Consider the following 12,478-nt stretch of genomic DNA (forward strand, 5'->3'; position numbering starts at 1 on the left):
AACCGTCATCTGAGCCTTAAGCAAGTTGTAGTAGTAACATGAAAGGTCACAGATCACCATCAGAAATATAATAATGATGAAAAACCTTGAAATATTGCAAGAATTACCAAAACATGAGACAGAGACACATGGTAAGCAAGTGCTGTTGGGAAAATGGCACGTTGGGCTTGCTCCACTTCGAGTTGCCACACACCTTGGAATTGTGAAAAATGCAACATCTTCCCCTTAAAGGGAAGCACAGTAAAACAAGGCCTGCCCTGTACTGTTCTCTAGGAAGCAGGGTGGTCAGAACCAAGTCTCAGCTCTCCTCCTTGCCCCCAACATACACACACACACACAACACACAGAGTCATTCTCAAACCAGATGTTACTTGTTTCTCATCTTCCTGACTACGAGTTGCAGTTCTCCCCGTTCATCCCCAGCTATCTGTCCACTCTTCATTCCTGCCTAACTGTTCACTCATTTCCCTGTGCTCCTTTAACATGGACTGTCAGGAAACTTGAGCCACAAATTCTGCGCTCTGCTGTCTGTCCTGATGGATGTAGGTGTTTGGTCCTTAGCCCTCGAAGCTTTTTCTGCCTGATAATACACAGTTGCCTCTCTTGCCTCCCTGTGCCCCGGTGCTGTCGTAGAAACTGCAGCATCAGTCCTCTGCACGCCCATACAGCAGCCTTCCCCTCCCTCCCAGGAAGCCCCTACCCCTGGGAAGAAGGCTAGCTTGCCTTCCTCCTTGATCAGATGTTTCACCCTCGTGTTCTAAGAGATTACACTGAGGAGGTTACACCTCTGGCAGAGAGAAGTAAACTTCAGGGCCCAGTCTGCAGAGCCTGCAGAGTAATTTAGGGGCTGATCAACTCTTTAGTGTCCTTATCAGCTAAGGCGGTTTCTCTCTTTCCTCAGAATTTATCAGCTGTGAATTGGCCTCTTTCCCTCTTTGTTTATTCTTATTAGCATGAAACTCTGCTATCTCTAGACTTCCCTCTCCAAGGGGAAATCGGACCTGATAGAAGACCTCCTGTGGCTTCTCTGCTTATCTCATATAATTTGTATTCCTGTCCCTAACCTAATTTTTCTCATCTTCTGAGAAGGAACCTCAGCACCAGCTTTGTTACACCCTAAGATTATAACCTGGGTGCCTTATAACCCAAGCTAGAGGATTCCTTGAACTTAAGCATGGGTTATGTGTATACAGACAATATTTTTCACACTAAACACCAACTTAAGACACATAGTCTGGTGATTGAGGATATTATTGCCATTACCATTAGATGAGGACAGTAAAACAGAACATTTAAAATAAGGACTATAGTTGAAATTCTGTGACGTGTGGCAGCTGTGCCATGATAGATACGTTATCTACATTTGGTGTCAAAAATAGTGAATTAGCCAGAAAGTTGCTAAGTAGTTTCATTTAACATATTAAGCAACTAAAAAAGGAGAAAATGAAGAGGTTGATTTGACTTGAATCAAAAATTAAATGCTTCATAGTCTAGTCTGAGCAAATTTGTAGAGCACAACTCTAAGAACTTTACAGACCACACATTCACAGAGAGAGAAAGAGAGAAAGAGAGAGAGAGAGAAAGTTGCTTACTAGTGGCAGAAAAGTTCTATCTCCGGGTAAGAATGATAGAAGCTTCCGTGGTCTCTCAGATGGTAAAGAATCTGCCTGCAATGCAGGAGACCCAGGTTTGATCCCCAGGTAGGGAAGATCCCCTGAAGAAGGAAATGGCTACCCACTCCAGTGTTCTGGCCTGGAGAATTCCATGGACAGAGGAGCCTGGAGGGCTACAGTCCATGGGTCGCAAAGAATTGAACACAACTGAGCGACTAACACTTTTACTTTCACTTTTTTTTTTTTTTCCCAAGGATGGTGGGTGGGCAGAAAAACAGATTATTCTATCAGAATATGAATAGCCATCAATAGCGTTTCGTTTTATTATAACCATTTCATATGGCTAGTAGAATTCTGTTACTTTCTTCTATTCTCTCTCCTTCCTTCCCTCCAAATTCCAGCCCTCTTACTTTGTTGTGGTTCAGCCACTAACTTGTGTGCAACTCTCTGCGACCCCATGGACTGTAGCCCACCTTTACTGCCTCCAGGAGTTTGCTCCCGTCTTACTTGAGAACAGGAAAGTCAGTGCTGGCGTCTCTGGCATGCTTTCCATGCCCCAGCCTGACAAGGCAGCTCTCCAGTTCCCCCAATACTTCAGAAAGCACCATTGCTTTCGCCTGGTCACACTGCTAGGACTCGCATTCGATAGGGAGTGTCTTGACTTCAATAACTCCCCATATGGTGGTCCCACAGTGCGAGCATCAAAATGCAACAGCTTGCCAGAGACAACTCTTACCTTTATAGAAACTCAAGGTAGATACTCATGAATGAGCTGATTTCTCCAAAATACGTAATCTGTGGCAGTGGCTGCCATGTTCCTATCGTTCTTCTCATTAGAGAGATGTGGTCTGAGCTCCCTTTGACATCTTGCTTTCCTGTCCGGTCCTCAAATAGACAGCTCCCCTATGGATACCTGAGGCATAAGAGGCAAGTCTTCTTCTGCAGATTGGATGGTGGAAGGCCCAAGAATGACTTAAACCTCTTCCTAAATTCTGTGTAAGATGGTAGAATGTCAGAATATAAATCCTGCCAGGAATGATGCCTCTTACTTTTAAGTACATGGAGTTATTCTTTGTCCTTCAGAGTTATTAATATTACTTTGTGGGGATATGCCAGGAAGATATACCTCAAACAGGTTTTTTTTTTTAATACCTTTAGAGCCTGGAAAATCCCATGGACGGAGGAGCCTGGTAGGCTGCAGCCCATGGGGTCTCGAAGAGTCGGACATGACTGAGCGACTTCACTTTCACTTTTTACTTTCATACATTGGAGAAGGAAATGGCAACCCACTCCAGTGTTCTTGCCTGGAGAATCCCAGGGACGGGGAAGTCTGGTGGGCTGCCATCTATGGGGTCGCACAGAGTCGGACACGACTGAAGCGACTTAGCAGCAGCAGCAGCAGAGTCTGATCATGGTAGAAAAAAGAAGCACAATTCAACTGAGGTTATTTAGAAATGAAAAAACAGTACTGAGAGAGGGAGGAAGAAAAATACAAATAGAAGATTCAAACTGCAGAAGCAAGCAGGTGTGTGTGCTAGAAATGACAAAGAAGAGGGAAATGATGAATGATATTTTAATGTAAGCATCAGAATGAATGTGATGAATGGACAGAGGCAGTCTAAGTTTGGAGATTTCCAAATGAAAATAAGGAAATATTTGAAAATACATTTATAAAAAGTTCTAGCAGGAGGATGAGATGGTTGTGTTCTCCAGAATATATTTTTAAAAAAAGAAAAGGTAAATAAAATAGAAAAAAAATCAGAAGGGGAATGGTTTAAAAAAGAACAAAAAAAGGAAGGAAGAGAGGGAAGGAAGGAGGAAGAGAATGGAGGAAATTATGAGTTCCGAAAGTGAAAATCGCTCAGTCGTATCTGACTCTTTGTGACCACATGGACTATACAGTCAAATGGAATTCTCCAGGCCAGAATACTAGAGTGGGCAGCCTTTCCCTTTTCCAGGGGATCTTCCCAACCCAGGGATCGAACCCAGGTCTCCCTCATTGCAGTCAGATTGTTTACCAGCTGAGCCACAAGGTAAGCCCATAAGAGTTCCTGGGTACTTCTTAAAAAGAATCCAGATGTCAGAATGAAGAGTGGCACTCAGTATCAGAGCCTTGAAATACATTATCCTGGCAGATGATTTGGGGGGAAATTACTTTTTTTTTGAAAGACTCCGTGAGATCCTACTGCGGAGGAGAGGGGCTTCCCAGGTGGCTCAGCAGTAAAGAATTCCCCTGCAATGCAGGAGACACGGGTTCGATCCCTGGGTCAGGAAGATCCCCTGGAGGAGGGCATGGCAATCCACTCCAGTATTCTTGCCTGAAGAATCACATGGGCAGAGGAGCCTGGAGGACTAGTCCATAGAGTTGTAAAGAGTCAGACACGACTGAAGCGAGTTAGCATACATTCAGGGGAGAGATTTAGGTTACTTTGAACCCTGAGCGCCAAAGAATTGATGCTTTTGAAGTGTGGTGTTGGAGAAGACTCTTGAGAGTCCCTTGGGCTGCAAGGAGATCCAACCAGTCCATTCTGAAGGAGATCAGTCCTGGGTGTTCTTTGGAAGGAATGATGCTAAAGCTGAAACTCCAGTACTTTGGCCACCTCACGCAAAGAGTTGACTCATTGGAAAAGACTCTGATGCTGGGAGGGATTGAGGGCAGAAGGAAAAGAGGATGACAGAGGATGAGATGGCTGGATGGCATCACCGACTTGATGGACGTGAGTCTGAGTGAACTCCGGGAGTTGGTGATGGACAGGGAGGCCTGGCTTGCTGCGATTCATGGGGTTGCAAAGAGTCGGACACGACTGAGCGACTGAACTGAACTGAACCCTTTTATTATCCACAGAAGTTTTAGATCCCAGGAGAATCCCATTCCAGAAAAGAGAAGTCCACCTTTGCTTTCAGAAGCATGGGGTTTGACCACTGTTTTTGAATGAGTTTTAGGAGAGGAAAAATATTCACACAGGCTGAAACTAACAGTCTTCCCTATATTTTATACCCATTACCATTCGCTGCCACTGCAAGCTTTAGAACAACAAAGAGCATTGTCCAGAACCTCTTTAGACAGTGCCCCCTTTCTCCGGGTTAAGAACCTCTGCATTCTTGGGCAGGATTATTACCAGCAGCCATACACAGTGCTGGGAAAGATTGAGGGCAGGAGGAGAAAGGGGCAACAGAGGACAAGACGGTTGGAGGACATCACTGACTCAATGGACATGAGTTTGAGCAAGCTCCAGCAGATGGTGAAGACAGGAAAGCCTGGTGTGCTGCAGACAGACCTTGGGGTCGCAAGAGTCGGGCATGACTTAGCAGCTGAACAACAACAAATTGTCAAGATCACCACTGTCAACAACTCAGAGTGCGGGTCTCTACACCTCCTCAGTGAGCTTAGACGCACACTTAATGTCTTTAAACGAGAACAGGATAGGTACTGTTCTAAATTTGATTCTGCCAAAGAGATTTTTTTCATGTCAGTACGTGTAGGTCTGTCTCCTACTTTATAACAGAAGCACAGATGTCCTGATTAATTCTACCACTACTCCATTAATAATCATTTAGTTGTTTCTTATTTTTTTGCTCTTGGTATAAAGGCAGATCTGTAGGGAATCTGTGTGTGGGTATATGTGTGTTTATCTGCATATAAATCTTTGTGTAAATGTACACATATTTCTTTGGAACAGATTTGTAGAAATGAAATTGCTGGGTCACAGGGTGCTTTAAATTTAATTCTGGTAGCTGCTGCCAAATTGCCTCACACTAAGTTTCACCACTGTACACTTCATGGGTAGGAGTGTGTTTATTTTCCCCATGTTCATAGTCTGTACATAATCATTGTGCATAAGCAAAATTGTCCAACAAAATGAAAAATATGAATTTTGTCTGCTGGGTGGAAATGATTCCATTTTTATTGTTTTCATTTGCATTTCCCTAATTACGAGTTAGACTGATGATCTTTATATATGCTCCTTGACTGTGTTTCTTCTTTTTCTGGTTGCTTATTTATTTCTCTTGACCATTTTTTTTCTATGGAGTTTTTTGACTTTTCCTTTTTAATTTTAAGGATTTTTTAAAAAATATATTCTACTTATCAGCTCTTTATGAAGTGTGTTGTAGATAATTTACCTCAAGTTTTCATTATCTTTTAACCTTGTTTATGGCATCTTTCATCATGCAGAAGTTTTCAGATGATAAGCTTTTACAAGGCAAATGTTTATAAGGTTTAACTTTTCCTTCCTGAATTTGGGATTATCTGTCTTTATGAGTACATAAGGCCTTGCCCTTTTGAGATTATATGTGGTATTTCATATAATTTCTTTTAATACTTTTTACAATTGTATGGATTGCCTAATGTCCAACTTATCAAGAACATGTAAAAGTACCTATTAGAGTAAAAAAGAAAAAGGAATTCAAGGATTAGCATGGTATCTGAGGACAGGAAAACGGTGATGAAAGAAAGCAGTGTGTCTCTGTTGTAGAAAAAGTTTTTTAACTTTGTATTTTATGTTAGAGTATAGCCGATGAACAAGGTGGTTATAGTTTCAGATGTACAACAGAGCGACCCGGCCATACATATACGTCTGTCCATTCACCCCCAAACTCCCAGGCTGCCACATAACATGGAGCAGAGTTTCCTGTGCTATACAGTGGGTCCTTGTTGGTTATCTGTTGTAAAGAATGGCCATCATCAAAAAATCTCCAAGCAATAGATGCTGGAGAGGGTGTGGAGCGAAGGGAACCCTCCTACACTGATGGGATTGCAGATTGGCCCAGCCACAATGGAGGACAGTATGGTGGTTCCTGGAAAAAAAAAAAAAACACCTAAAAATCTGCTGTGCTTTTAAGACATCCTTTTGGCCTGTTTTGATCTCATAATCTCTAGGAACTGAATTTATTCTTCACTTTGTTCAACAAAATTTTTGTATGCGTGCTCAGTGCCAAAAAGAATATGTCCTAAATTCTGGGAGCCACAACAGTGGACTAGACTGGCCCTCAAGGAACTTGGTGAGACCGGTGTCTGAGCTGATTGCTAAAGGAATTGGGGAGGGAGCCGGGATAAGAGCAGTGAGAGGTCTCCAGCAGAGGAAATAATAATCACAAAGGTCTCATAAGCCATGTTAAGGAGTTCTAACTACTCAGAAAGCAGCAGGGACCAATTAAAGGAAGCATTTTACCTAGAGAAGTGAAATAATCACATTTGATTTCTGCCAAGAGTACTCTGACAGAAGTGTCGAGAATGAATAGCTGGGACAAGACTGGAGCCTGGGAAACCAAGCTCTTGTTGAGATCTTGTGAAGAGGTGACCATGGTAGCCTGAAGGGTCTTTTCAGTGAAATAAAAAGAAAGCTGACTTAGGACATGTTTGGGGTAGGGAAAAGGAGGAGCTGGCCATTGATTAGGTGCAGAGAAAAAGGGAGGAGAGGAGTGAAGGACGACGCTCAGGTTTCTACTTTGAGAACCTGGGTGAGTGGATAGCGGAGCCATTCATTGAAGTAAGAAATGCAGAGAAAGTGGTCTGTCCAGAGAAGATCATGTATGTTGCCTTTTCCACATGTTAAGTTTTCGATGCCTGTGTAATATCCAAGTGGAAATATCTACAAGGCAGGTTGTGGATTGGGAATTCAGGAGAATAAACAGCCTGGGGTCATTACGATTGAAATGATGCAAACCAGGAGGAAAAGTCTGTTAATCAGACAAACCAGGAAGATACGCAAAACCAAACATGATTCAGATTCAGTAATAAGCAAATGAATTTCATGTATGTTACAGAATGGTGACCCAAAAGAGAAACAAAAGGTATACCCGTGCCCTTTGAAGATTCTAAAATCCAGAGATAAAATACTGCATCAGGTATCCTACCTTGGGAGTTCCCTGGTGGTCCAGGACTGTGCTTCCACTGCAGGGGGCTGAGGTTCCATACCTGTTCAGGGAACTAAGATCCCACAAACCACGCTGTGCAGCCAAGAAGAAACGTAAAGATATATTTGCGGGGGGGCGGGGGGGGTGGTGGCGCTTCCCAGGTACTGCCTGTGGTAAAGAGTCCACCTGCCAGTGCTGGAAACACAGGAGATGCAGGTTTGATCCCTGGGTCCGGAAGAAGGGATCCCCCGGAGAAGGAAATGGCAACCACTCCAGTATTCTTGCCTGAAAAATTCCATGGACAGAGGAATCTGGTAGGCAGCAGTGCATAGGATCACAAAAAGTCTGACACGGCCGAGCAGCTGTGGCACTTTTTAAAAATAAAATTAAATATATATTTTTTAAATTTTTTAAAGAATTTCTACCTCTACCTCCAGCTTGGAATGAGGGAGAAAGAGTTCCAAATACTGTGGGTAAGAGCTTTAATTACCTTTAGAATGAAGATGAAAATTCATTCAAAGGAAATTCATGACTTTTTATCCAGTTAGTATATCAAGGTTTTGAAAAAAATGTTAAACTATCCATAGCTGCTTAAAAGACAAAAGTGAGAGTTTTGACAAGCAGGTCAAAGTCAGCATAGAGTGTAAATTAGGAAATGATGGAATCAGACGTTTTAATAATCTAGTAAAATGTGCATTGTTTAACTTTACCAGAAAAAAAAAATAATGATTTAAAGACAAAGGAAACAGGGCAGGGTAGAAACTTAAAAGCAAGACTAAAGGTTGACAAATTATGACCTCTGGGCCAAAGCTTGTTTTTGTAAATAAAGTTTTATTGAGACATAGTCACACCCACTTATTTACATATTGTCTCTGGCTGCTTTAGAGCTATCAGTTCATCAAGGCAGAGTTAAATACTTGTAGCAGGGACTATATGGCCCATAAAACCTGAAAAATTTTTTATCTGGTCCTTTACAAAGTAAGTTTGCCAACCACTGTTACAAACCAATGAAAGTCCTAGGAAAGATGAGAGCATATTTTTAAATAACTAGAGCAATAATACTGAGGATTAAGTGGAAGGAAGCATAAACTATATTGTCTACTTTATATCAAAATACCACCTATATTGCAAAGCCTAACCTGGAGAAAGAAAGGCTCTTAACTGATCATTGAAGTTGTTATTCAGTGGGTTTTGAACATTTCTGAGTTTCTTTAGGTCTTTTTTATGATTAATTCTATTAGATACGGCTTCTACGCCAATACCAATTTAAGCCAACCTCATATTCCTGAGACTAAAATGGAATGTCGATGATTTTAAGAAGCTCATCTACGAAGTCAATTTTACTACAATAGACATTTGGGCAAGTGGATAATCAACTTTAGTGGTACTAGATAGCCCTAGCTATGTGAATATAGGCAAAGAATGAAAAATGTTTTCTCAAGTTATAGGAAGCCAGATTCATAAGCATCCGTCACTTGCTTGGGCAAGTTACTGATAAACTCTGCAGAAAAATAACAAACCATGCGTCCCTGCATCTTGGCTGTTGAAAATGAGATTCTGTCTCTGATTGATGTTAGCAGAGAGGCTTGTAAAAATGCATTTCCAACTGATTAGTTCAGAAGGTGTCAATCTCATGCAGTTTTATGACCTGCAGACCACATGCCAGATGCACATTTGGTTTTTATAAACTAACAAAGATGAATGATGAGATTTGAGCATTCCTGTTTGGCAACTGTACCATATAGTGCCTAAAGGAAGGCATTCAGGGAGTATTATGGGGGACCGAAGGAGGGGGGGATTTAACCCTTAATTTACCAGGTTAATGGAGATAAAATGTAACCTCTGGAGGTTTCACTTTCTAGTTACGCCTAAAAAATGAATGTAAGGGAAAAACTTGCAAGAATATCAAATATTTATATGGAATTACTCTCCCAAGCATACTCATTCTAAATCCATGGAGTAAGAATTCTTAAATACACACACACACACACGTGTATATATATATACACGTGTGTGTGCGTGCTCAGTCATGTCCAACTCTTTGCGACCCCATGCACTGTAGACCACTAGGTTCCTCTGTCCGTGGAATTTTCCAGGCAAGAATACTGGAGTGGGTTTGCATTTCCTTCTCCAAGGGATCTTCCCAACCCGGTGATTGAACCCATGTCTCTTGTGTCTCCTTCATTGGCAAATGGTTTCTTTACTAGCTGAGCCACCAGGGAAGCTTAAATTATAAAACATACTAAAGATTCCTCATGAAGTCTCAACCTTCATGAGGTTGAGATTACAAATCATGAATTGTTACTAAAAGAATTTTTTAATTGTTTTTTTTGAAGCTAAAATTATTTGGGTGCAATAGGTCAATCATCTGCTACTTTAAAAATCTGAGTCTTAATAACTTACGCTTCTGTGTCTTTGAGACAGATGGAGAAAAAATGCAGTATATTGCATATTATAACATATCCTCATGAAAAATAAGCCTCTAGCATAGTTTCATCTTTCTTCCACTAGAAATATTGAGAAATATTTAGACATTTTTCATCTTTGTGGCCTTTTGGTTAAAAAAGCAATATTTTGATAAATTTCTCTGAAATTTCAAAGCTCAGTTTCATTTGATTTTCTTAAAACATGATTTTGAATTTTTGTCACAGAATAGATATGTGCTTTCAAATAATTAACTATCCATTTTTTAGAACTGTAACAGACATACACATGAAAATGTAGCTATAATAAACTATAAGATCTGCTTATCAGAAATTCAGACTCATACATTTTCATGTGTATAAAAATTACGGTGTCAAAAAGTTAAAATAGTCATGCAAAAGAGTTCAGCATCATACATTTAATTCTAATACTTATTAAGCTCTTTTTTTCAACTATATGGGAAATAGTGAAATTTTTAGTTAATGTCTCTGGATAAGCTACATCTCTTTCAGTTTTAAGTGACAGAAAAGCCAGCCCAAACAGGCTTAAGAAAGAAGGCAGCACTTTGACTTCTAGAACTGAAAAGCCCAGGTCAGGTCAGTTCAGTTCAGTTCAGTCGCTCAGTCGTATCTGACTCTTTGCGACCCCAAGAAGCCCAGGTCAGATGCAGCTTATTGCAAAAGCCCCAAAGATGTCACTGTGACGTTTTAGTTTTTTCTCTCCAGCTCTTCACTTTGACTCTTCTGGGAAGGCTCCTTTCTGAGACAGGTTCTAATGTAGTGGCAGCCAGGGAGCTGGGATAACCCTAACCTCACAGCCTGACAGCTCCAAGCCTGGAGGGATGAGGGTGGGGAGGGATGGCTTTTTAGATAGTTCCTGAAGTTCAGTCCAGTTTGACAGATTAGGTCCCATGTCCATTTCTGAACCAAACACAAAGGGAGATAAGCACATAAACCGAAAGTTGAGGAGGACTGGCTGTCCAAATGAAAATTCAGAGTAGCTCCAAAGAAAGCAGAATGAGTGTTAGGAGAAACCACAGGTGTTCACAACATTCTTTTTCAGGTGGGTAAAATGATTGAAGGACACTGAGCCAGGCCACTCATCTGTTTCTTACCTTATCTGTGTTGTTGTTGACCTACTTATAGACTGGGCAATATGATTCAACTTAGTCTGTTTTATTTTGTCTCAGTTTGCTTTCAGATAATGAATGGGCAAGCGTATGTTCTATTAATAAGAGTAGCCTAAAGCAAAAAAGAAAAAAAAACCTAGTGTATTTTTTTTTTAATAAACATTTTCAAAACACCTGTGTAAATAAAACATTGGTCAACCAGATATTTTCAGCTGAGTTTGCCATAATAAAGTCACGCTGAGACCTGAAACTTAGGTTTTAAGATTTTCTAATGATTTTGTCCCGGAGAAGGCAATGGCACCCCACTCCAGTACTCTTGCCTGGAAAATCCCATGGACAGAGAAGCCTGGTGGGCTGCAGTCCATGGGGTCGCTAAGAGTCAGACACGACTGAGCGCCTTCACTTTCACTTTTCACTTTCCTGCATTGGAGAAGGAAATGGCAACCCACTCCAGTGTTCTTGCCTAGAGAATCCCAGGGACGGGGGAGCCTGGTGGGCTGCCGTCTATGGTGTCTCACAGAGTCGGACACGACTGAAGCGACTTAGCAGCAGCAGCAGCAGCAATTATTTTGTCCATTCTCCCAATGGTGATTAAAGTCTGCAGAAACTGTTTTTATTAATCTGTACTGAGAAATGTAGTAGCCAAACAGATCAAAATTCACATATCAACTGGTCACTGAAAAATGACCTTAAAGAATAATGTCATGAAACCATTATCCTAACACTCTCATCTGCTAATGGAATGGTTTATATGTTTCAAACAAAATTCTTACATGACCCATTGAATATGGTTTCCTTTTGATGTTCCTGGAGAAGGCTCGGGAAGATTCTAACCTTTATTCTTTTTATGTCACCAACACCTGTAGGTCAATTTTGAGTGATAGATTTCTTATCATTTTCAATATTATAGCTTATTTACATTACCCATATTTTTATTAACATCTTCATTTTACAGGAGGCATATTAATAGAGCTCAGGTTCCAGTTTAAATTTTGAGAAATGACTTAATTATATTTGAAATATACTTTACCATCCTTGGGCTTCCATGGTGGCTCAGACAGTAAAGAATCTACCTGCAATGCAAGAGACACAGGTTCGATCCCTGGGTCAGGAAGATCCCCTGGAAAAGGAAATGGCTACCACTCCAGTAATTCTTGCCTGGAGAATCCCCATGGACAGAAGAGTCTGGCAGGATACAGTCCATGGGGTCACCAAGAGTAGGGTACAACTGAGCAACTAATGTTTACCATCCTTGGGAAAATGATTTCCTTGAAAGGTGACTGGCTCATCTCATCTATTATATGTTAATTTGTATTAGTATTTCACAGACTTCCATTTTCGGACCTTTTCCCAAATTTTAGGTGGGAGAACAGCCAGTCAGTGGAGCGGTCTGCACACACACAGTATTATCAGTCAGTGGCGTGGTCTGCACACACACAGTATTAGTCAGTGGAGC

At 41.1% G+C, this 12,478-nt stretch overlaps 1 protein-coding gene across 15 annotated transcripts in view; it reads left to right on the forward strand.

The window, feature by feature from the left end:
- The window catches only part of TENM3 (teneurin transmembrane protein 3), a 2,746,241-nt gene that overhangs the window by 2,658,594 nt on the left and 75,169 nt on the right, over positions 1–12,478 (forward strand). The window lies entirely within an intron of this gene.

This window comes from Bos indicus x Bos taurus, chromosome 27 (genome assembly GCF_003369695.1).
Source record: "Bos indicus x Bos taurus breed Angus x Brahman F1 hybrid chromosome 27, Bos_hybrid_MaternalHap_v2.0, whole genome shotgun sequence".
Classification (NCBI taxonomy): Eukaryota; Metazoa; Chordata; class Mammalia; order Artiodactyla; family Bovidae; genus Bos; species Bos indicus x Bos taurus.